The 27,528-nt window shown below is 41.8% G+C and overlaps 1 protein-coding gene and 1 long non-coding RNA gene across 2 annotated transcripts in view; one reads left to right on the forward strand and one right to left on the reverse strand.

The window, feature by feature from the left end:
- Nucleotides 1–6,284: 6,284 nt before the first annotated feature.
- LOC121879278 lies at nt 6,285–19,969 on the reverse strand. Its single transcript, XR_006091304.1, has 3 exons — nt 19,025–19,969; nt 7,628–7,719; nt 6,285–6,345 (listed from the first exon to the last, which is right to left on the reverse strand). It is a non-coding gene; the product is annotated as an uncharacterized LOC121879278 (long non-coding RNA).
- A 756-nt stretch (nt 19,970–20,725) lies between these two features.
- LOC121879277 overlaps nt 20,726–27,528 on the forward strand; it is a 27,215-nt gene continuing 20,412 nt past the window's right edge. The window contains exon 1 of the mRNA XM_042385871.1: nt 20,726–20,857. The gene's annotated coding sequence lies outside the window, so the exon portion shown is untranslated. The remainder of the gene's footprint in view (nt 20,858–27,528) is intronic.

Raw genomic sequence — 27,528 nt, forward strand, 5'->3', positions numbered from 1 at the left:
GCTACATTAAAAGCAGCGGTGTTTGTGTGGTGTAGGGTATGTAGACATTGTTAAGGTGGCACAGGTGTTGTGTTATGTTCTCAAGTGTAGAAAGGTGTGAGAAAAATACATAACATATGACGAGCCGCCAGACGCTTGGAGGCTCGAGTCGACTGGAGTCTAGACCAACTCCACACTCATTTGGGAAGGTGACCTCTCAGTCAGTTGCTCTGGTTCTGCCACAAATCGAGATAGGAGGTCAGCCCCCACATTCAGGCTGCCCTTGATGTACCAGAGGACGAAGTTGAACTGCTGGAGATACAGTGCCCACCGCATCAGAAGAGCATTTGCATTCTTAGATGGTCGGAGACTGGTGAGCGGCATGTGGTCTGTCTCCAACACAAACTCACCTCCGTAGAGATAGTAGTAGTACTTCTTGATGCCTTCCACCACCGCCAAAAGTTCCTTCTCAACCATGCTGTAATTCCTCTCCGCAGGCTTCAACTTCCGACTGTGATACGCAACTGGAAAAACCTCGCCGTCTGCCTCTTGTAGTAGCACTGCGCCAATCCCATCCTGTGAAGCATCGGTCCGGAGGATGAAAGGCTCTTCCTTCCTCACCAGTTGAAGGATGGGTTGCTTGCATAGCAGGTTCTTGAGGGCACTGAAAGAATCCTCTTGTTCAGGTCCCCATTGAACCTTGTTAGATGCATGTTTCTTGAGCAGGTCGGGTAAAGGGAAGAGCCATCACGGCAGAGTTTGGGATGAAGTTCCGGTAGTACCCTGCGAGGCCCAGAAATGACCTCACTTGTTTTTTTGTAGTGGGCCATGGTGCATCTTGGACCTTTTTGATCTTCTCATTCTGACAGGTGCAGCGTCCTCCGCCGACAGTGTGCCCGAGGAACTGTACTGCAGCCTGACCGATCTCGCACTTGCTTGGTTTCACGGTCATGTTTTTTTTGTTGGAACCTCCGGAACACCTCCTCTAAGAGTTCCAGGTGTTCCTCAAATGTTGCTGAATGGATTAACACATCGTCCACAAATGCCTCAACTCCCTTGATGCCGTTTAGGACTTGCCTCATGACACGGTTGAAGATGGCAGGGGAGTTTGTGAGACCAAAGGGAAGGACTCTGTACTGATAGAGACCCCCTGGCGTACCAAAGGCTGTGATCTGCCGACTCTTCGGGTCCAGTGGAATTTGGAAGAACCCCTTGGTCAGATCAAGTTTGGTAAATAACTTGGAACCAACTATTCTTGAAAAATAGTTTTCTGATCACACATAGGTTCAGCATCCACCTGGGTAATGGCACTGACTCTCCTATAATCCCCACAGATCCTGACACCCCCATCCTTTTTTTGGACGACTACCATAGGACTACAGTATGGAGACGATTTCTCGATGATTCCCACTGCTTCCATTACCTCAATTTCTTGTTTGACAGTGTCCAGTAGTCGCATAGGTATAGGATAGGGCTTTACCCGAACAGGTGTAGGGCTGGTCAGTTCAATAGTGTGACAGTCGACCCAGGCAACTCCTGGCTTATCAGAGAAGATGTCCATGTAGCGATGCAACAGAGAACCGATGGCATCTCATTCCTCTGCTGATAGATTTCCGTTCACCTCAACTTCTGTGAAAGTCTCACTCTGGCGGGAGCGTGCAGTGACAGGCCCATCCTCCTCATCACTGTCAGAGATCACTGTGGCAGCACAAGTTACCCCTGAATCACACTGGGAAGGCTCGTCCCTGTCTTCCTCAGTGGAGACTGTACCCCCGATCGGCGACTGGAAGTACTTCTTCAGCATGTTGAGGTGGAACTTCTTTCGTCGAGATCCCACCTGGACGATGTAAGTCAGATCCGAGACACGCTCTGCAATGTCGAATGGACCTTTCCACTGAGCCAGTAACTTATTGCGCATCATAGGCAACAGAACCAGGCACTGATCACCTGGCTTGAAACAACGAAGCTTGGCCTTCTTGTCATAGTAAGTCTTCTGGACCTCTTGAGCCTTTATCAGCTCTTGCTTTGCCAGTTGGCAGGTTTCTTGGAGACGATCAGCTAAGTCAATGACATATGTATAAGTGGTCTTGACTTCCGGATCTGATTCCTCATCATCCCACAGTTCCCGAAGAACCTGTAGTGGTCCCCGGACGGACCTGCCGTACATAAGCTCGAAGGGAGACACCTTGAGCGAGCTCTGTGGCGCCTCCCGGTACGCGAACAGAAGTGGGGCAATGTAGCGTGGCCACTCCTTAGGTTGTTCGGCTGCCATCCTCCTGAGCATTTTCTTCAGCGTCCCATTAAACCTCTCACAGAGTCCGTTGCACATCGGATGATAGGGTGTTGTCTTTAGCCCCTTTACCGATAACAACCGCATCAACTCCTCCATCATGGCAGAAGTAAACTGGGTTCCCCTGTCACTGAGGACTTGTTTGGGAATACCAACCCGACAGAAGATTTCCAACATGGCTTCTGCAACAGTCGTGGCCTCAATGTTCCTCAAGGGCACAGCCTCGGGCCACCTCGTGCTAAAGTCCACCAAGGTGAGAATATACTTTGCCCCATCGCTCGCCCTTGGGTTTATCGGCCCTACAATGTCCACCCCCACCCTCTCAAAGGGTTCAGAGATCAGTGGGAGGGGCCGTAGTGGTGCAGGCGGAACTCGCCCTCGATCACTGGTTTTCTGGCACACATCACAAGAGCGGACTAGCCTGGTGATCTCCTGGCCCATCCTTGGCCAGAAGAACGCTGCACTGGTGCGATCAAAGGTCTTCTTTTTACCCATATGGCCGCCAAGAGCAGTGCAATGACCTAGCTTGAACACAGCCAGGCAGTACTTGGAAGGAACCACAAACTGCAGTCGTGTTTCACCCAGAGACGTCACAGTCACTCGGTAGAGACGGTTCCTCTTCTTTACGAACCTCGTTCGATTCCCAAATGTCTCCTTGATGGTCCCAACCATCAAACTCTTGTGTACCGAAGTGAGCGTGCTGTCATGCTCTTGCTCTTGGACGACATCCTGACTATTGATGAGATCAGACGATGTGGCAATAGCCAATGGGGTGACTCGAGGTTTTGTTTGAGCCATACCCCGAGTGACTGCAGCAGCATTAACTTGGGGCAAAGCGGCAGCATCAGTTTGGGTTGCAGCATCCACTGCACAACTGTTTCTTGCTCCCATGATATTCCCAATGATGAGATCATATATAGGTTCCCTCATGACTGCTGCAGTGACCCAACCTGAGAAGAAGGGGGTGTCCACCTCAATCTTGGCCACTGGAACCGTTTGAATGTAACTATTGGCTAATTTAACACTTACTTGTGCTCCGGTGTATTGATGTTGCCCCACCAATTCCCTCCTGACAATACAGCCTGATGCCCCACTATCTCGCATGGCAGTCACTGGAACTCCTCCAGCATATCCAGGCTTAACAAGAAAAGTGGAGTGACCCCTCGAGGAGAGGTTGGAGGTGGCAGTTAGTCAGTAGGTGTGTTGGGGTAGACCTGATTCGGTATGAATCCCTGCTTCAGGTTGCATGACGATCGGCCCTGCTGGAAGGTCAGGCCGCCCACAGTTTGAACATCGGCGGCTTCCTGCCGCCGGTCCCATCGTGGATTGTTGCCCGGGTGCCAACTGTCCTAATACTTCGGGTGGCCTTGGTACTGCTTCTGCTGCTGTTTCTGTTGCTGTCTTTGCGGTTGTGGTTGCTGGTTATTTCCCTGTTGCCTGGGTGAGTTCGGTGGCTGTTTCTGTAGAGGTTGTTGACTTTGTTGGTAACCTGCCGACTCCCTGCTCGACCACCGCCTCCGAGTGTGGTACCCGAAAGCGCTGAAATGAGCGTCTGCTGTGCTTGCCATTTCCTTCGACGTCTTAACTCCATTAGCCCTGATTTGATCCACAAGTTCAGGAGGACAAGACCTTTCAAACTGCGTGCGCACCATTAAGTCTATAACCCCTTCCATGGACTTGGGGGTTTCATCCTTACTCATCCACTGAGCCACATAGTCCCTTAAACGATCCCGGAACTGTGCAGCCGTTTCATTTTCTTCCAACATTGCCCTGTTGAACTGATGCCTGGCCTGCTCAGTAGTCAGCCCATATGCCCGCAGCAGTGCAGACTTCATATCAGGGAATTTATTTTCAGGACGCTCTAGTTGTCGAAGAATCCCGAAAGCTTTCCCATCAAATAGGTTCAGGAACTCATATTCCTTACTGCTGTCATCAAGCTCGTAGGCTTCTGCGAAATGCTCAAACCAGGAAATGTACATTTCCATGGATTCGCCCTCCTTAAAGGTGGGCATCTGGGGAAATTTCTTATAAGTGATGTCTTGGTTCCTTTCCGCTAAGGCCATTTGGAACACCCGTTCCATTTGTCTCTCTTCTCGTTCCAGCTTCTTTTCTTCCTTCTGAAAGTCTAGTTCGGCTAAGAGTTCTTCATGCTCGTGTCGCTTGTCTTCTCTCTCCTCAGCCTTGTCTTCTCTCTCCTCAGCCTTCTCCATGTATGCAACCGCCTCAGCCCCCTCCAGCCCGAGGTCATGTGCTTCCTCAAAAGCCGCTGCACGAGCTGACATGGTGTAGGTGTGGGCGATACAATTGTGCAATTATCCACTGTCTGAGTCCCTGTTCGGGCGTCAATTGTTACGTTTTAAATGCAAGAAAGTGGTTTTCTTACCGTAGAACTCGGATACCTTCACACTGGTAACTCACACAGGAGATTATGGTGTATCACTACGTAGAATTTCACTCTGCTTCCGGCATTCAATGCGTTGTGTACTTGATCAATGATGATTTAATGAATTCCATTAATTTCCAACATCCATCTAAGTTATTGGTTATACTTTGTCATAACCAATCAGTCATTACCTTTGGTAATAATAATAATAATAGAGGGATCACAGATACGGGCAGATGATTGCACTTACGTTTATTTGGCACAATTCCATACACTGGACTTATAATTTGCATGGATAGGTCAGCCACTCACATTCACGCCACAGTACCGTAAGTTATAAGGGAGAGTTTGTCAACCTGGAGAATTAATCGTTTAGATCTATTAGGCCGGCCTGGAGTGCTCTTGTAGCAAACAGGCCCTCACCATTGATCACTTCCTTTACATGATGTGTGAACTTGTCGCTGGACTAAACAACAATCTCGGGGATTTGCACACACAGACTCGTAGCACTGGTAGGTCTGTATGGCCCCTGTTCTAAATCCGCGGAGCAGGAGGTCTTCCGTAACCCAAGGTCTAAGGCCCACTGGCTAAAATGTGGTTTTGAGGCGTGAAATGATGAAGAGTACGACACTGTCTCACTGACCTGCCCCCCTATCGGCTGGCTAACATACCACTAATGGAAAACATATGTCCCAGTTATGGCTGGCCGGTTGCTTTATCTCTACCGTAAACAAACATTTGGGATGGGTTGTGCGGGAGGCCCAACGCAACCCATGACACTGCTACTGAAGGAGAGAAAACGCTCAGAGAGTTTTGGAAGGACTACACCATTTTGAAATGTATAAAGAACATAGCTGCAGCATGGGATGAGGTTACAGGTCAGTGCCTGAATGGAATATGGAAGAAAGTCCTGGAAAGATATGTGAACAGTTTCAGAGGATTTAATGAAGATGAAGTAATTTCTGCGATTAGTAACAAGATAGTGGAGTTGGGTAAACAACTTGAGTTCGAAATTGATAATGAAGATGTTGAACAGTTGGTTGAAAGTGTAGTAGAAGAGCTAAGTAACGAGGATCTTATCGAACTGGAAGCACACAAAAATGCAGAGGAAGAAGAGAGTAAAAATTTAGAAGAAGAACCTGCACCCCCAAAAATTTTTCAGTGAAACAAATGGCAGCAGCATGTGCTACTATTAATCAGGGGATGCAAATGTTTGACGGAATGGATCAAAATGTTGAGCGTTTTGCAAAAGTTCACAGAATGATCCAAGATGCACTTGCTTGCGACAAGGAGATTTACAATGAAAAGAAAAAGCAAACTGTGCAATCTGAATTGGACATATATTTTAAGAAGTCCCCCACTGCTGTCTCCTCACGCCCCACCAGTGCTGCCTCGTCACTCCCTAAAGATAATCCAATACCTTCAACCAGCAAGATTCCCCCTGTATGTTAACCTGTCTGAAGAAAGCGACATTGATGACCCACCCAGCCCTGTCTCCTCCTCTGCTTCAAGTAGTTAATGTAGTCTCCATGCATTCAGCTGACTACATTAAAGGTAAGTGCAAAGTAACACTGTATTCATTCTTCATTATTGATTACTTTTACTGTACTGTATTTCATTATTTTTTTGCATTTTCGACTTACGACCTGGATTTGGGTCCCTAACCCCGTTGTAAGTCGGGGAGCAGCTGTACCTGAAATAAGAAATCAGAGCAAAGTAATCATGTCACAATCTTGTTGATACATCTTTAAAATTCACAGTTAGTACAGCACATTACAATTGTTGAATGATAATGCATAACCTTTTAATCCTAGCAATTGGCCTTCAATCTCATGTATGACTCTAAAGCTAAACTGATATCTGTGGGGGATGTCCACCCAATCTCATGTATGACTCTAAAGCTAAACTGATATCTGTGGGGGATGTCCACCCAATCTCATGTATGACTCTAAAGCTAAACTGATATCTGTGGGGGATGTCCACCCAATCTCATGTATGACTCTAAAGCTAAACTGATATCTGTGGGGGATGTCCACCCAATCTCATTTCAATATACAGTATAGTCTTCATTTACGCGGTCAATTGAACCCGTGGAGGTCCGCGTAAAACGAGAAACGCGTAAACGAAACAACAGAACATATGGGATCAAATGAAATAGAGACTGGGCCGACTCCCAAACTCAACTTTTTCAGACACAATACCTACGTTGTAGTAAAAATTACATCTTAATTTCATGATGGTATGCACACACAATTAATATTTAAGAGAAATATCAATAATATTAGGTTTTTTAACACTTACATTAGTAGAAAAGATGGCTGGGCACACAGGGATGGGGGGGGGGGGTTGGTTCCGAGGCAAAGGGCAGATTATTGGCCCTCACCTGTATCACTTGTATCAATTGTATCACTATCCACCACATAGGCTTGCAGGGCCTCTTTCTCAAACCCCTCAAAGTCCATATCCTCACTATCACTGATTTGAGCCGGCTGTGGTGGGTGGCGGGTGAAGAACTCGGTAATGTTTTTTTTTTTTTGACTGGGCAACCTTGTGTGCACCCTGCTCGCGCCGCTCTCCGCGTAAATGATGGAATGAACCACGTAAATGATGGAATGAACCACGTAAATGATGGAATGAACCGCGTAAATGATGGAATGAACCGCAAAAATGATGGAATGAACCGCGAAAATGATGGAATGAACCGCATAAATGATGGAATGAACCGAGTAAATAAAAATTGTCGGTCTGGCCAGGTGCCGCGTAAATGACCAAACACGTAAATCGAGACAATACTGTACTATTGGATTTATGGCTTTAATATATTTCATTAATCCTTTTATGTTACTGCATATATTGTTTTGCCATTACATTAAGGATTGTAGAATATTTAATTAATATTGTCACAAAAGTACTCTATAAACACATCATTTGACTGACAATAACATGTTGTACTAATAATCCTGTATCTTGCTCACCATCATGCGTCTGTACTTCTGTTTTGTGTGGTTCAGAGGACAGCTTCACCATTTGACATCTACTGTAGATTCACTAGGAAGCTTCACTGAATCTGTAGACATTAAGACATGAACTTATAAATGTAATGTTATTTTGTACATACAGTAAATATCATTGTAGCCACTCTAATGTGTTTTACTGTACTAAGTTAAACCTACAATATAATGTTATCACCTAATATCATGTACAAGTGTTACATTGTATTGTCTGAATGAAACAAAAAATTCTAATAGTTTCTTTTAGTTTACCATTTGATTTCTCAATAGTGGAGTATGCAGAGTGAGGTAAACATCAATTCATTATGTTACCAGGAACAACATCAACAGAATAGATGATTTTTCCAAAGTTTGTTAGAAAATCTGAAGCACAAGGCTATAATGAAAACCACATTCTCAATCAATAGGCTATTAATTTTCTTTCTCCTAAATTTTAAAGAGTGCAAACACATTTTCATAAAAACACGACAGAAAATTAGCATATACTGCGTGTGTAATTTCATTAATACCGAATTAGATTTTATGTTCTTATACTCAGATAAAAGTTATCATTAAATAAAGGAGAGCTATGGGAAGGAGTAACAGTGCAATGGGACATAAATTCATATCTGAAAATGTGAAGTATGGTATATGTAATTCTTGCAGAAAAAGGAATATTTACACAGATATTACAGGTTGTACCTCTCTAGTCCGGCAACTTCGGGACCTGACCGGTGCCGGACCATGGAAATTCACCCTTTTCCTGGATAGATAGTGACTTGTGCTTACGCTTGGAAGCACTAGCACCACTTTCACTGCTTCGTGGTCTCTTTGAAGATATATTGAAGGGTTAAATGTTGTACAGTAGGTTCTCAAATTTTGCGAGTTTTTAATTTCTCTGGCAATTAATGTATCACTTGAAGAATTAAGGCTCTGTTAAAGTCATACCCATAGTAGAGTAATCACATGTGTCCCCAAGTTGAAAATTCCCTCTTTTAGAAGATTAATTTTATTACAGCGTGAATGTGAGTGACTCATATATCCATGCAAATTGTAAATCATTGTATGGAAGCTTGAAAATAAATGTAAGTGCAATTATCTGCCCGTATCTGTGATCCTATCTTATTATTACTTGAGGTAATGACTGATTGGTTATGACAAAGTATAACCAATAACTTACACAGATGTTGGAAATTAATGGAACTCATTAAATCATCATTTATCAAGTATAAATCATGGAATGTCGAGTGGTGGAGTGAATTCTATGTAGATACACCATAATCTCCTGTAAGTAACCAGTGTAAAGGTATCGAACTCTACGGTAAGAAATATAAGAAACAAAATATAATATAACCTTATATAACATCCACACCTAAACTTTACATTAAAACCATGACAACACCCCAGCATACAGCATAGGCTACCCCACAGCAGAAGGGCAGTAGTCCAGCAGACAGTACAGTACAAGACATGGTGGACAGGTAATCCATACTTCATCACCATGGAACTAACCTTTATTCCTAGTTCCAAGAAATATGGAGGATGGAGACCAGTCAACTGTACCAGACAGGTTCCCAATGCCTGTTCTAACTGACTGACTTATTACAGTCACTAGGAAAAGACAGCGCCATCTTCAGTAACTTAGATTTACTTAGCGGGTAACTTGCTCGCAGCATAATTGTAAACTGTTGTTCTTCTCTTCAAGTTACAGTAGTTTCAAGAGCATCCATCAGCATCAGGAGCAGCATCATTGACTTGTTTTCTTTCTCACTCTCCTTATTTTCTTCATACACTTGTAGTCTACATCAGGCAATCTGCTTTTTGCTTCTTGTTCAACATCATCAAAATGATTTCGAGTATCTTTCACAGTGATAAAGTGATGTACAAAGCTTGGTGCATGTGCTGAGTGTAATCTTTGGATCCTGAAGGGCCTTGCTAGTGATGTGAAACTCATCCATCAAATGATTCCATGGGTACAGCATGAAAACAAACTCCAATTCCTCCATTTTCTCCAAAAGATTATCAGCTTGTCTTCTTGTATCGTGCTTTTCACTGTCACTAGTATGGAGATGATCAAGAGCATCAACAATTGACTCATAACTCTCAATTATGGCTGAAGTAGCTTTTGCATGTGCTTCCCACCTAGTGTCAGATAGATATTTTGGTACTCTGGAATCTGCATTCAAGAATGATAAGAGAACTGCCCATCTTTTTGTAGAAGATGAGAAGAAAGTGTATATTTGTTGCACAACAGCAAACAAATTTACTGCAACTAAGCAGCAATCAACTGCAGCACGGCCAACAAGATTCAGTGAATGTCCAGCACATGGAATATAGTATAGCATACTTGTTTTTCTCCAGAATTTTTTGCTGCATTTCATTATATTTACCAGCCATGTTAGCTGCATTATCATATGACTGTTCTTGGCAGTTACTAATGTCAACTTTGCAGTCTTTTCTTAGATAATCCACCACCATGTTACCCATACTTTCACCACTGTGATTTTCTAGCTCCAGGAAAGTCAGATAGTGTTCAATAGGTAAACCATCATCAGGTGACACATATCTTACTATAATAGTTGCCCCCTCGAAATCGAGAATGGCCGGCCCAAGGGCCACCTTGGCGTGAATTTGTTTAAGGTGTGGAAGCTGTCACCAACACAACAACCACACCCTAAGTTAACGAGTTGCATGACCCAGTGTCAAGGAATAGTCCGAGAAGACCGGACAACTCGCCAACTGCACTGGCTAGGGTCATCTCGTACCCAGCTCACGACATAAGTCATACCCAAGATTACTTACACCCAATTCAAGAGATAATCCATACCTATTGGTGTACAGTATATACCATGCATTTTAGTTTTATCTATGATTACAAAAAAAGATTATGTAAATCTTGTAGGAAGGTGCAGTGAAATAAGGAAATGTAATGCAGGCTTTAAAATTGTTGCATCTCATTCCATAATTATGTTATTCCATCAGCATGGCTTATGATTTACAGTTTCAATTTATAAACTGGGCGATGTAAACGTTTAAAATGGTCATAAGTCAACAAAATATAGACATGCATAAAAACAGATTAATTTTCCAGTTAGTACACAGTATATAATTCAGGGCTCCTCACTGGTACTTCTTCCGGTATAACGAACTTGTTGTACGGAGTGGCTGACATCGTGACTAGGGTGTCCTGTCCTCCGCTACCTCGAGCCGGACGTTAATTTGTCCTCCTTTTTGGGGTCTGACTAAAAAGAATAGACATCTATACTTGGCAGTCCATAGTAAGTAGGCTACTTCCTTTAGTTTGAGAAGTAAGTTAATTTGGTTAGCATCTGCGGTTTCACCAGGAATAAAAATTAATATTCATTTCTTTCAGTTCTTTATTTGTACAGTGATCCCTCGGTTAACGAGCGCCTCGGTTAACGAATTACCTTCCATAAGATTCTTCACTTCGGTTAACGAGCAAACCCTCGATTAACGAATTCCTTATGAATTTTTCCCAACATGTTTTCACCAGCATTTGGCTGCCCTTCAACTGTACTATTAGTCCGCCAATACAGTAATCGGTTTTAGGGCTTAAATTCCTTACCATTTTAGGTAATATCAAGAAGGTTGTACTATTCAATAATTTGAAAAGTTTTATATTAATTTTTTTAGTCATTTTAACAATTTTTTATCATAATTGAAGTGCAGGAAACTAGTTTTTTGCACGCCAAACAGCCACTCAACACACCAAGCTTGGCGTCAGTTTGTTTACAGGTTCAGAAGAAGGAACATCTTGTTTGAGACTCTTCAACATAAATGCTTTTCTTCTGTGTTTCCAGTCAAATTATTGGCCATTTTGAAATATATTTTACATATTGATAATATATAGCACAGTGCAGTGTTGATTTAAAGAAAATAATCTTGAATTACACCAAGTGAACTAAAATTTTATGGGTGAAATGGCGCCATGGGGTGACTTCTCTTCCACCCCAATGCCTTCTCTTCTCCCTTCTCCTCCACCCCCATTCTAATTCCCACCATCATCAACCAGGAGCCTTCTACATGCACACCTCTCAAAGTAAGTGTACTTTACTGCATTTATTTTTAGTTTGTATGTAATTTTCGGTGAGCTGGAACCAATTACCCAAAAACCGATTGAAACAATGGTTTCGGCTAACGAATTTTTCGGTTAACGAGCAACCTTCAGGAACGAATTGTGCTCGTTAACCGAGGGACCACTGTACTGTATGAATGCATGTATGTAATATATACAGTAAATTAAAAAAAATAAAAATTAGGAAAATGGCCTCAAAATAGCATTCATCACATTATAGTGATATTTGACAAATCAACAATATTTCTAAGTATATTTTGTATATTTTATACAAGTTTTTATATATTTTCAACTCCTCATTAAACATGCTTAATTTAGGTTAAAAAATAGGGGACACAAAAAAAATTTAAAAAATTTCCTCCTTTTTGTTAATTTGGAAATAGCCAACCTAATTGTGACCTCGTCAGGAATTTCTTCTTCTAACATGTCAACGTCAAGAATGAAATACAGTCGACCCTCGTTAATTCGGACCCCTTTAATCCGGATATCGGATAAATCGGACGAAGTCTGAACTAAGCGAGGGACTGTCCGTGCCAAAAATCTGGTTCTGGGATTGTCCGATAGATGGGTCACGCCGCGGTCCTGTGTGCGTGACTCACGTGCACAAGACCGCCAGTCATTGTTGACCTAGCGCCATATTTGAGTATCAGTGTTGTGATGCCCTGCAATTTTTGTTGATATTTCAGTGATTAGGCATCTTTCAGCCTTGTATTTTACATCATGTCTTCAAGGGGGAGTAAAACGCTGAAGAGGAAGTATGTGACCCCTTTCTGTGAACCAGAAACTGGAACTTCTAAGGAAGTTAGAGGCTGGTGCTTCAGTGTCTAGAGTTTGTGATGAGTATGGTGTTAAAAAGCAAACAGTTTCGGACATACACAAGGCTAAGGACAAACTCACTGCATTTTCTTTGAAATATAATGTTGATGCAACTTCTAAATCATCATCTGTTGGTGCAAGGAAGCGTATGAGAGTGGCGAAAGATACAAATCTTGAGGAGGCAGTGACGAAGTGGTTTGTACAGCAACGATCCTGTGGTAATGTCGTCCGTAGTGTAGAAATACAAGCTGCTGCTGCTAAGCTAGCAAGTCATATGGGCATCGAGAATTTCGAAGCTAGTGACGGGTGGTTATGGCGATTTAGAAATCGCCATGGAATGTGTAATAAAATTACCCATGGTAAAGCTGGCAGCGCACCCACCGAGGACATCGAACCATTCAGGGAGAGGCTAAATGACTTAATTAAGAGTGAAGGGCTCCTGATTTCCCAAGTCTATAATGGGGATGAAACTGGGTTGTATTGGCGGTCCCTACCCCGGAATACCCAAGCTTTCAAGAATGAAGCCTCCTCACCTGGTCGTAAAGTAAGTAAAGAATGATTTTCGGCATTGTGTTGCGCGAACGCAGACGGTATGCACCGTTTAAAGTTAGTGGTGGTGGGGAGGTCAGCACGCCCGCGTATTTTGAAAGACATGATGCACCATCTACCAGTGCATTATTACCACTCCAAGAAATCGTGGTTCAACATGCAAATCTTTAATGATTGTTTTTTCTCGCATTTCATTCCTGCAGTGCGAAAATATCAAGATGTCCTCAAACTTCCTGCTGCTGAGGTGAAGGCGCTACTAATTTTGGACAACGCACCTGCTCACCCAGGTGCTGACACGCTTGTCGGTAATGATGGTAAAATAAGATGCATGTTCCTGCCACCCAATGTTACCTCCCTGATCCAGCCAATGGATCAGGGTATAATTGTAGCCTGCAAGAGAATATACCACCGAAGATATCTGGACGAAGTTCTTGCGGTTACAGATGAAGAGGAAGATCTTACGGAAGACACACGAGGACAAAGAACTGTTAATAACGTCAAGAACTACAACCTCAAGTCTGCAATATTCAACTCAGCAGCTTCATGGAAGGAACTGAAGACTACCACTCTAGCCAATGCTTGGACAAAACTTCTGTACAATGTGGAGGTAGAATATGATTTCAAAGGATTCGAGGCAAGGGACTTTCATCATATCCTTAAGAGGGCGGGCGAAAATGATGTCACATTAGACAACATCAGAAACTGGCTAGAATACAGAGGGTGACCCTGGGTACCAAGTCTTAACAGAAGAAGAAATAGCGGATGAAGTTCTCGTTGGTGACAGCAGAGATAGTGAAGATGAGGAAGACGAAGAACCATTGCCCAAGAAACCCAAACTCTCTGTTATACGAGAATCCACTGATAATGTCATTTCGTACATTGAATTGTCAGCAGAAACTGATGATGTTCAGCATTACTATCAACATATTAGAGCCTTTAGGGAACTCATTATCCAGAGGCAGCATCATCAAGGTAAACAAATGAAACTAGACTCACTCTTCAAGCCAGTTCGTCCCAACCCTGCTGCAGTTGTTGAGCCTGCTGACGATATTGATGACCCTACCAGTGGGGGGACAAGGACCGGTGGAGCATCATAGCTCTACTGACTCCGAATGATCACCTCTACCGACTCCGAATGATCACCTCTACCCCCACCTCTACCACACCAAAATAGGGCGGCAGATTAATTCAGGGAAGGATGCAAATGCATTTCAGGAGGATCTAAATAAACTGCAGGGGTGGTCTGAAAAATGGCAAATGAAATTCAACACCAGCAAGTGCAGCGTACTTAATATTGGAAGAACAAATACTGTCAATGTATACAGCCTTAACAACATCAACCTAGAGAAGTCGATTTGTGAAAGAGACCTAGGGGTACTTGTAAGCCCGGACCTACGATCTAGAAAACAGTGCGTTAATGTTCGAAATAAGGCAAACAGAGTAGTATTAGGTTTTATATCTAGAAGTGTAAGTAATATGAGTGCTAGGGTCTTATTGCAACTATATCTTGCGCTAGTCAGGCCGCACCTCGATTATGCGGTCCAGTTCTGGTGCCCTTATTATAGAATGAATATCAATTCACTAGAGTCGGTGCAGCGAAGAATGACGAAAATGATTCCGGGACTTAGAAACCTTCCATATCAGGATAGGTTAAAGAAACTTAACTTGCATTCCCTAGAAAGACGAAGCGTGCGGGGAGATATGATAGAAGTATTTAAGTGGGTGAAAGGAATCAATAAAGGGGATATAGATAAAGTTCTTATAATATCCGAGCAGGATAGACTCGGAGCAACGGATTTAAGTTGGACAAGTTTAGGTTTAGGAGGGAGATAGGAAGGAACTGGTTCACAAATAGGGTGGTGGACGAGTGGAACAAGCTTAGCAACTTTGTAGTAAGTGCGGGAACTCTGGAAAGTTTCAAAAGGAGGCTAGATAGATTCATGGATGATAGAGAGTGGTTGGAACTCTCGACAGGAGCTGCCATGCACAGGCCAACCGACTTATTGCAGACTCCTTATTTTCTTATGTTCTTATCTGTCATCTACCAAAGGTATATGAAATTAACAATTTACGGTACAGTATTAACTTTTTTATTTTTACATACTGTAATGTTTTATATAGCTAGTTATATGATGTTTACAGTATTTCCTGTATTTTTGTTACTGTGTATCATGTTCAGCATACAGTGTATATACAGTACTGTATTTCATAACCTAACCTAACCTAACCTAAATCGGTTAATTCGGACAATCGGCTAAAACGGACACCCTCCCCCTCCCCCCTATTACTCCGTTCTAACGAGGGTCGACTGCACAGCGGTACAGTAATAAGGATATAAAAGAACGAAGAGTGAGAATATTGGCCAACTGTTACGACCCAATCTTCATTGGGCTGTAGTCTTGTCACTTATCGGCACTTCGCCTGGTAACTGCCCAGTCCACTAACCTGTCCACGCCATCTAGGAGGGCGATTCGTCATTTTTTTGCCCATACTTGCAGTTTCACCTCCTACCTAGACCACGGTTCTCGGTTGCTTCACCTACCCAATAGTCTTCAACCAGAGCCAAAAATGACTTCTCCTGCCCGAGTGCAGCCAGTACACCTTCAGCTGGACTACTCCTCTGGGATATCTGCAGTACAACTTGACTTACTTCTCTCCAGTTATCACCAGGACAGCTGGACCTCCTCTGCTACCACAGGGACCATCAGGTCTTAAGTAGAATTCTACGTTCCCACTTCCCTCCATTGTGTTCCATTTTCCCGTATCTTGTTTAGGTTAGATTTGTACATAGGTTTGGTTAGGATTTAGTTGATTATTTTGTGTGTTAGGAGTTAGGTTCTTGATACCACAAAACACACTGCGCTTTCTCCTTCATAGACGTCATTTTGATACTGGTGACTGCAGCGCCACCTCTAGGGGAAAAATGTCTGTAAAATATGCATGAAAAAAAAATCTATGAATTCGTCTACACAATGCTACAACATTCATGTTTCTATCTAGAATGGTCTTCGAGATATGATTTTTCATAATCAGGGAAAGACTTTATGCTCCGGACTGCTTGGGGATTGGGTCGGTCCGGATTTTCGGATTTTCCGGATTCTCAGGCAGTACTTTTAAAATTCAAATTTAAGGAGGAATAAAGAAGAGATGAACAGATACATTTTGATAGTTTATTCATTAGCAAATATAGCATGCTTCATTTATCAACACAAGCAGTTTTAATGAAAAAGCTGTGAATTCTAGAATTTTATTCTTTGCCTTTTTTATAGCATAAATTGTAGACTTTCCAATGTTGTATGTTTCCATTAGAACAGTATTGCTCACACCACGTTCTATTTTAATTATTTAAAAATTTGTCACTCAATTTCAACGTGTTCTTCTTTCTCTTCACACAACGAAGTTTATCTACTTTAGGAGCCATTATTATGGGCTCCGTAAACGGAAAGAGTAGGACTCAAAATAACATACGTTGTCACAGTTTAATTGCTCATTTTAAAGTGGCGACCGCGTGGTCGCTTGTTGTTGCTGTGCAGCTGTGGCGCTCACGCATGCGCACATACACACAAAAGCCAGCTAAAAAAAATATAAATTTAGTTTTCGAAAAGTCCGGATTCTTGGGTGGTACGGATTTCTGGCATCCGCATTTTTGGACTTTTACTGTATATTACGCAAGTTATCTCGTAATTGGGTATGAGTTGTCCAGCACCCCACTGGCTAACCATTACCCTGGAATACGATCCACAAATTGATTAACATCCACGTTCCCAATTACTGCAGGGTAGACGGAGGCAAATGGTGTAAAGAAACTTGCCCATAGTTTCACCCTGCCCGAGGATTGAACTCGGGTCCACTCGCTTGCGAGGCGAAAATGCTGACCATTACACCACACAGTTACAGTCAACCCTCGCTTTACGCGGTTCCACTTTATGCGTTTCCATGTTTAAGCGGTACCCTGCCGAAACCGGAATGCTCACTTTCCGTGGTGTGTGTACCCTTTTCGCGGAGAGCGGCGCGAGCAGGGCGCGCACAAGGTCGCCCAGTCATCAAAACATTACCGAGTTCTTCACCCGCCACCCACCACAGCCGGCCCAAGTCAGTGATAATGATAATGATAGTGAGGATATGGACTTATATGGACTTTGGGGAGTTTGACAAAGAGGCCCAGCAAGCCTCTGTGGTGGACAGTGATACAATTGATACAAGTGATACAGGTGAGGGCCAATAATCTGCCCTCTGCCTCGGAGCCGACCCCCCCATCCCCGTGTGCCCAGCCATCTTTTCTACTAATGTAAGTGTTAAAAACCTAATATTATTGATATTTCTCTTAATTATTAATTGTGTGCACATGCCATCATAAAATTAAGAAGTTATTTTTACTACAACGTAGGTATTGTCTGAAAAAGTGGAGTTTGGGGGTCGGCCCGGTCTCTATTTCAATTAATCCCATATGTTATGTTGTTCACTTTACGCGTTTCTCACTTTACGCGGGCCGCCGTGGGTTCAATTAACCGCGTAAAGTGAGGGTTCACTGCAGTTGACCAACATGTGAAAGATCCGGTGTAGAGTCTACACATAAGCTGAAGTATTCTGTTTTTTTTCAAATCATCCAAAATTGATTCTCTTACTTTTTTGGCAATAAGCTGAATAAATTCAATACATATTGATTTCTGGCTGAAATGAATATAAAATTAGTTCTAAACTCATCATATAACATCGGAATATGGCCCATATGGCCCATCAATCTAAACGAAAATGCATTTTTTTAGTAAATCACAAATAAAAAACCCAACAAAACCAGACTTAACCTAACCCTATTTTTCTGATGAAACTCTGCAATTGACGTAAAATAATCTCTATCACAATGACGGCACAGCTATGTCCACCTGTTCAGCCATATCTGGTTATTCTGGTACTGAAAAATAAAACCTCCACTCCCGACGCACCCACGCATTGTTCAATGGCTAAGACAAAAAAATCTTGCCCAATTATAAGTCTCCTATCGCTATAACCAATAAGAAACTCCCACACCACCCCCCGTAAATGTGCTGTAGACGCTTAAGAAGCCAACACGGAGGTAAGGAGCACTGCGTGACGGGCGGTCAGACCTTCTGTGAGACATAAACAACAAATGGCAACACTTGTGACTGACCAAATCTAATAATATTGAAAAATTAATATCTTGGTTATCCTTAATTTCCGGCAGAAATATCATATTAGAAAAAGGTCTTAGAATTGTCTAAACATTACCAAAAACATATTAATAACAGTGACAGAAATACCGGTGCATGAAGAAAAATTCACCAAACATACTATTTTTAATAACCAAAGAAAGACCGGTGCATTAGTGAAAATTTACCAAAATGGACAAAATTTAGGGATGGATTCTAACAAGCCGCGGTAGTTGCTACTACTGCTGATATGAGCCTGATTACATAAGTACAACATAAGAAAATAAGGAGTCTGCAATAGGCTGGTTGGCCTGTGCATGGCAGCTCCTGTCGAGAGTTACTACCACTCTCTTATCATCCATGAATCTATCCAGCCTCCTTTTAAAACTTTCCAGAGTTCCAGGAGTTATTATAAAGTTGCTAAGCTTGTTCCACTCATCCACCACCCTATTTGTGAACCAGTTCCTTCCTATCTCCCTACTAAACCTAACTTATCCAACTTAAATCCGTTGCTCCGAGTCCTATCCTGCTGGTATATTATAAGAACTTTATCTATATCCCCTTTATTGATTCCTTTACTCACAGATGATCTTCTGGAAGTGACTCCACCTCAATGGCCTCTTCTCTACTCAGCCTCCCTCACCTGGAACATTCCTGCACCGACACTAGTGAATTGATATCCATTATGTCGTATCTGCCACTTCTGTAAGGTTAAACACATTATTCAAAGGTAGAATTAACACAAACACATACCTCACAAGAACCGGAAGCTGGCAGTAGGTCAGTAAGCTACCCGGAACATCTCAGTAGGAGTCCCACTCACTGTGACACACCCAGTGGCTTGTGTTATTGTTTGGGTTAAGAGAACTGCTGATAGAGGATGTGAAACTCATGTCACTACTGAGAACTGTCGACAGAGGATGTGAAACTCATGTCACTACTGTGTTCCCACTTGGCACCATCCCTACTGCCGGGCCCAGCCACCAGGGAGTAGCACTATCACTACTGTCTTGTCGTCTTGCCACTCACTTCACCCAAAGTTATATACCCAGTTACATGTACAGTATATAATATAATGCTTTATGTTAATGTTAAAATTTCAGGGGCTCAGAAATATAACTATGGGGCCCCAATCTTCAAAAGGGCCTATAATTTTTTATTAAACTGGGGGAGGGGGGGGGGACACTTCTTCTCAGTCAGCCTATAGATGTATAGCATAATTAGTTGCATGTTAATTAGGTTGAATCATTACTTAAATATAAATTATAATAAAACTAACAAATGCAAAAAAATCTTAAGTTTTGAGAGGCCCCTTCAGACTGTGAGGCTTGTTTAGCTTATGCCTAAATCCGGCCCTGAGTAAGGGTCAAGTGTGTATCATGTGTAGGGCATTAAACGTTGCTTCACTAGGCCTATACAGCATAAACGTCCCCCTCCCTCACTCTATAACTCCTAGACAAACTACTGCCGAGACACTAGGCCTATACAGCATAAACGTCCCACTATAACTCCTGGACAAACTAGGCCTATACAGCATAAACGTCCCCCTCCCTCCCTCTATAACTCCTGTACAAACTACTGCCGAGAGAAGTCCCTCATAATACACTTCTCTTAAATAGCTTGGATTATCGTGGACGTGTGTGTGAGTTGGTGTAGTGTGGCCACGTCAGAGGTGAGGAGGCGAGGCAGCAGCTCCACGTCACACACACTCTCCATGACATGTTAACGGTTGGCATTTGTTCTAGTGATGGCTGACTCCTCTAAACCTCCTCCATAACTCACTTTAAAGGCTTATTTCTTGCCTTATAGACAAAATACCGTGTTGATATTTTACAGGAGTGTTATACTACCATACCTTTAGTTTACTATTGTTCTGAATTTATTGTACTAATTGTTATTACTGTGATAATACTTAAAGAAGACTATGCTTACACTATCATAAAGGATATATCATGCTAACAACTAATTATACAGAGTAATGGATATATTTATACCGATTTTGTCCTATAGAATTGTAGCAATTATTTTTAAATATATGTTTTTTTCTAATTTATATGTTGGTTTTTAATTATACAGTATAAAAGTATAAGTTTATATTTAGTTGAGTTAATGGTGAGACTTGACCCATGTTCTGTAGTGCCATTGAGTCATCAGTTACCAACAACCACATAGGATTTCTATTATTTTTCACTAATATACTAAATAAAAGTGTCTGGATATATACTAATGTGATAATAAAACTCCATATAGTAGCATAGAACCAATCATATTAAATAAATTCCTTCAAATTTCTGAGATTTAAGAGTTAGAGGATAATAACCATCAGTAAGAATTTCAAAACTCTTCCTTTATTTTCAAAATTCATTTATTGCCTTATATACTGAATTACATAATTTACTATTTACTTAATTATGATGAAATAATATTAGTATAAAATATGAATATCTGAGGAGGGTTATAAGTATGAATTATGGCTAGATAGTGAGGTAGAGATGAGTGAAGGTTGTGGGGTTGATGGATGGCAGGACAAGAGTCAGTACAGTAAGATAGCAGCTACCAACCGGACACTTCTCATTCCTCTCTGCCGTAAGTTACCTTCTTATATTCATCTAAATTACCTTCATCTGCCTCATCATTACCCTAACAACATCATCAACCACGTGATTAATGAAGACAGCTCCTAATTCCTCTATAATAATCAATAATGTCATTCTTGTATTCAAAAACGTATGTAAACCCTCTTAGTACAATAAGTCCCCCTCTCTTATTTCGAGTTTAATCCTGGTTTAACTCATAATCCAGGTTTATATTCCTCTTAATATAAACCTCAATGTATGAAAGAATTTGTGTGTTAGGATTTATTAAGGTTCTGGTCCCCGGAATAGAGGAGAAAGTTAATAGTGAAGGGATGAGGGAACTGGCTTTCCCTGGCACTTGTCAAATCCGGTCAAAACCCCGGCAGGGAGCCTTAACGGAACCTTATGGTGATAATGGAGCCTTAACGGAACCTTATGGTGATAATGGAGCCTTAACGGAACCTTAGGTGATAATGAGAGCCTTAACGGAACATGGTGATAATGGAGCCTTAATGGAACCTTATAGGTGATAATGGAGCCTTGGAACCTTATGGTGATAATGGAGCCTAACGGAACCTTATGGTGATAATGGAGCCTTAACGGAACCAAAAGGTGATAATGGAGCCTTAACGGAACCTTAAGGTGATAATGGAGCCTTAATGGAACCTTATGGTGATAATGGAGCCTTAACGGAACCTTATGGTGATAATGGGCCTTAGACAGAAGGGTGATAATAGAGCCTTAACGGAACCTTATGGTGATAATGGAGCCTTAACGGAACCTTAGTGATAATAGATCTTAACAAACCTTAAGGTGATAATGGAGCTTGAATGAACCTTATGGTGATAATGGAGCCTTAACGGAACCTTAAGGTGATAATAGAGCCTTAACGGAACCTTATGGTGATAATGGGAGTCTTAATGAACCTTATAGTGAATGAGTTAATGGAACCTTATGGTGATAATGGAGCCTTAACGGAACCTTATGGTGATAATGGAGCCTTAACGGAACCTTATGGTGATAATGGAGCCTTAACGGAACCTTATGGTGATAATGGGCATTAACGGAACTTATGGTGATAATGAGCTTAACGGAACCTTATAGTGATAATGGAGCCTTAATGGAACCTTATGGTGATAATGGAGCCTTAACGGAACCTTAAGGTGATAATGGAGCCTTAACGGAACCTTATGGTGATAATGGAGCTTTAACGGAACCTTATAGTGATAATGGAGCCTTAATGGAACCTTAAGGTGATAATGGAGCCTTAACGGAACCTTAAGGTGATAATGGAGCCTTAACGGAACCTTATGGTGATAATAGAGCCTTAACGGAACCTTAAGGTGATAATGGAGCCTTAACGGAACCTTATGAATTATTATAACACCCTGGCTATCTCTTGTAACAGCACCCTGATAAACTGAAAATTGCTAAAGTTCACCTGGCATATAAAAAATCTGGGGACAAAGGTCTCTTCAAGAATTACCGCCCCATATCAGTCCTCCCAGCCTTGAGAGGTAAGATACTGAAATGTAGTAGACTAAATGCCTTCTGCAATGTAACAACATCTTTACAGACTCCCAGTTTGGATTTAGAGCTAGAAGGTCGACTGAGAGTGCTCTGCTATCCTTACTAATGACATCTTAAATTCCTTTGATGACAGTCAGTTCACAGTCGGTTTCGACCTCCTTAAAGCCTTTGATACTATCGACCTTTCAAAGCTTAAACATTACGCGTTAGGGCCTGTCCCACAATTGGTTTACCTTATATCTGTCCAACAGGATGCAGTATGTCTGCTATAATAACCACCAATCTGACTCCTGCCAATCTTGTTTGGAGTCCCAAGGTTCCATTCTTGGTCCAGTACTGTTTTTGTTGCATAAACGACATAGTCATGCCAGCTCACTTAAAATACAACTTATTTGCAGACGATAGTAATCTCTATGCCAGCAACTCAGACCTCCACCTGATGAGAAATATGACACTGAATTAACTAAAGTCGGGACCTGGGAATACGTATAATAAACTGACCTTAAACCTTGAGAAAACCCACTACGGATCTTTCAGAAGGAATAAACTTACCTCAGACTTGGACCCCTTATACCTTGGTAATACAGTCCTCAAACGAACAAGATACTAAATTCCTCAGAGTTATTGTTGATGAGAAACTTAACTGGAGAAACCACATACAAGCCATTCACAGTAAAGTCAATAAACAGTGCGGTATCTTGTAACACACTCGACAGTCACTCACTCTTAGGAATTAATGAAATCTATCATGATCTTGTTTATCAACACCTGATACACTGTCACACACACATGGGGGGGGGCCTCTGTCTCTTCAAAATCACAATCTCTGGTTACTGCACAAAAGAGAGTTGTATAGACACACTGTACAGTATAGACACAGTACAGTATAGACACACAGTACAGTATAGACACACAGTACAGTATAGACACACAGTACAGTATAGACACACAGTACAGTATAGACACACAGTACAGTATAGACACACAGTACAGTATAGGCACAGTACAGTACAGTATAGACACACAGTACAGTATAGACACACAGTACAGTATAGACACACAGTACAATTATAGACACAGTACAGTATAGACACACAAACAAAACACAGTGCAGTATAGACACACAGTTCACAGTATAGACACAGTACAGTACAGTATAGACACACAGTACAGTATAGACACACAGTACAGTATAGACACACAGTACAATTATAGGCACAGTGCAGTTATAGACACACAGTACAGTATAGGCACAGTGCATACAGTATAGGCACAGTACAGTACAGTATAGACACACAGTACAATTATAGACACACAGTACAGTTATAGGCTGATACAGTACGAGTATAGACACACTGTACAGTATAGACACACTGTACAGTATAGGCACAGTACTGGTACAGTATAGACACACAGTACAGTATAGACACAGTACAGTACAGTACAGACACACAGTACAGTATAGGCACAGTACAGTACAGTATAGACACACTGTACAGATATAGACACACTGTACAGTATAGGCACAGTACACAGTACAGTATAGGCACAGTACAGTGCAGTATAGACACACTGTACAGTATAGACACACAGTACAGTATAGGCACAGTACAGTACAGTATAGGCAGTACAGTACAGTATAGACACACAGTACAGTATAATTTTTTACAGTACAGTATAGGCACAGTACAGTACAGTATAGACACACTGCAATATGGACACACTGTACAGTATAGGCACAGTACAATTACAGTATAGACACACAGTACAGTAGACACAGTACAGTACATTAAGACACACAGTACAGTATAGGCACAGTACAGTATAGACACACAGTACAGTATAGGCACAGTACAGTACAATTATGGGCACAGTACAGTACAGTATAGGCACAGTACAGTGCAGTATAGACACAGTACAGTATATAGACACACTGTACAGTATAGAGCACAGTACAGTACAGTATAGACCTACAGTACAGTATAGACACACAGTACAGTATAGGCACAGTGCAGTATAGACACACAGTACAGTATAGGCACAGTACAGTATAGACACACAGTACAGTATAGACACACAGTACAGGGTATAGGGCACAGTACAGTCAATAGGCACAGTACAGTATAGACACACAGTACAGTATAATTTGAAGTACAGTACAGTATGAGCACACAATTACAGGTATAGACACACAGTACAGTATAGACACAGTACAGTATGGGCACAGTGCAATTACAGTATAGACACACAGTACAGTATAGACACACAGTACAGTATAGACACAGTACAGTACAATTATAGACACAGTACAGTATAGGCACAGTACCAGTACAGTATAGACACACTGTACAGTATAGACACACTGTACAGTATAGGCGTACAGTGCAGTATAGACACACAGTGACAGTATAGCACACTGTACAGTATAGGCACAGTACAGTACAGTACAGTATAGACACACTGTACAGTATAGACACACACAGTATAGGCACATACAATGCAATATAGACACACAGGACAGTATAGACACACAGTACAGTATAGACACACAGTACAGTATGGACACACAGTACAGTATAGGCATACAGTACAGTTATAGACACACAGGACAGTATGAACACACAGTACAGTATGGGCACAGTACAGTTACAGTATAGGCATCGTAAGCACATGTACAGTATAGACACACAGGACAGTATAGACACACAGTACAGTATGGGCACAGTACAGTACAGTATAGACACACAGTACAGTATGGACACACAGTACAGTATAGACACACAGTACAGTATAGGCACAGTACAATGATATAGACACACTGTACAGTAGACACACTGTACAGTATAGGCTGTACAGTTTTGAGGCACATCAGTACAGTATAGACACACTGTACAGTATGAACACACACTGTACAGTATAGGCACAGTACAGTGATATAGACCTGCAGTATAGACACACTGTACAGTATAGGCACAATACAGTTCAATATAGACACACAGTACAGTATAGACACACAGTACAGTATAGACACACAGTACAGTATAGACACACAGTACAGTATAGGCACACACAGTACAGTATAGACACACTACAGTACAGTATAGACACACATGCACAGTATGGAGCTGTCAGTACAGTATAGACACACTGTACAGTATAGATTACTGTGAGTATAGGCATGGTACAGTACAGTATAGGCACAGTATGCAATATAGACCTCTGTGAGTATAGACTGATGCAATTACAGTATGTGGTTAGACACACAGTACAGTAGTTGGGCACACTTTAATTGCAGTATGGGCACAGTACAGTACAGTATGAGACACACAGTACGTGTAGACACACAGTACAATATGGGCACAGTACAGTACAGTATAGACACTCTGTACCAGTAGGCCCTCTGTACAGTATAGGCACAATGCAGTACAGTATAGACACAGTACAGTATAGACACACAGTACAGTATAGGCACACAGTACAGTACAGTATAGACACACTGTACAGTATAGACACACTGTACAGTATGGGCACAGTACAGTACAGTATAGACACACAGTACAGTATAGACACAAGTACAAGTTGATATAGGCTGCAGTACGGTATAGGCACAGTACGAGTATGGGCACAGTACAGTGCAATTTAGACACACTGTACAGTATAGACACACTGTACAGTATAGGCTCAGTACAGTACAATTATAGACACAGTGTACAGTATAGACACAGTACAGTACAGTATAGGCACACAGTATGATATATAGACACACAATGTACAGTATAGACACACAGTACAGTATGAACACACAGTACAGTGTGCAGTATAGACACACACAGTACAGTATAGACACTGTACAGTATAGGCACAGTACAAAGTACAGTATGGGCACAGTACAGTACAGTATAGGCACAGTACAGTACAGTATAGACACACTGTACAGTATAGACACACTGCAGTATAGGCTGATGCAATTACAGTATGAGACACACAGTACAGTATAGGCACGGTACTACGATGCAGTATAGGCACCAGTACAGTATAGACACACAGTACAGTATAGACTTTTTGCTTACAGTATAGACACACAGTGCAATTATAGGCACAGTACAGTACAGTATGGACACACTACAGTACAGTATAGAGCACAGTACAGTACAGTATAGGCACAGTACAGTATAGACACACAGTGCAGTATAGACACAGTACAGTATACCATTACAATTATAAACTGTACAGTATAGAACCTTTTCTGCAGTGGGCACAGTACAGTACAGTATAGACACATGATGCAGTATAGGCACAGTGCGGTGCAGTATGGAGCTATATGCAATTATAGACACACAGGACAGTATAGACACAGTACAATTATAGACACACAGTACAGTATAGACACACAGTACAGTATAGACACACAGTACAGTACAGTATAGACACACAGTACAGTATAGACATATGGTACCAGTACAGTATAGGCACACAGTACAGTATAGACACGTGACAGTATAGACACAGTGCAGTGCAGTATAGGTACAGTACGGACACACAGTACAGTATAGGCACCAGTACAGTACAGTGACACACAGTGATGCAATTATGGACACACAGTACAGTATGGACACACAGTACAGTACAGTATGGACACACAGTACAGTATGGACAACAGTGCAAGTGTAGGCACAGTACAGTACAGTATAGACACACAGTACGAGTATAGACACATAACAATTATAGGCTGGTACAATTACAGTACAGACACACAGTACAGTATAGGCACAGTATAGTACAGTACAGTATAGGCACACAGTACAGTACAGTATAGGCACAGTACAGTATAGGCACAGTAAGTACAGTATAGACACACAGTACAGTATAAGGGTGCAATTACAGTATAGCTCAGTGCTGTTACAGTATAGGCCAATGGTATAGACACACAGTACAGTATAGACACACAGGACAGTATAGGCACAAGTACAGTACAATTATAGGCACACAGTACAGTATAGACACACTGTACAGTATAGGCACAATGCAGTACAGTATAGACACACTGTACAGTATAGACCACAATTACAATTATAGGCTAGTACAGTATAGACACACAGTACAGTATAGACAGTACAGTACAGTATAGACACACTGTGCAGTATAGACTAG

Source organism: Homarus americanus, unplaced genomic scaffold (genome assembly GCF_018991925.1).
Source record: "Homarus americanus isolate GMGI-L3 unplaced genomic scaffold, GMGI_Hamer_2.0 scaffold16894, whole genome shotgun sequence".
NCBI classification, from domain to species: domain Eukaryota; kingdom Metazoa; phylum Arthropoda; class Malacostraca; order Decapoda; family Nephropidae; genus Homarus; species Homarus americanus.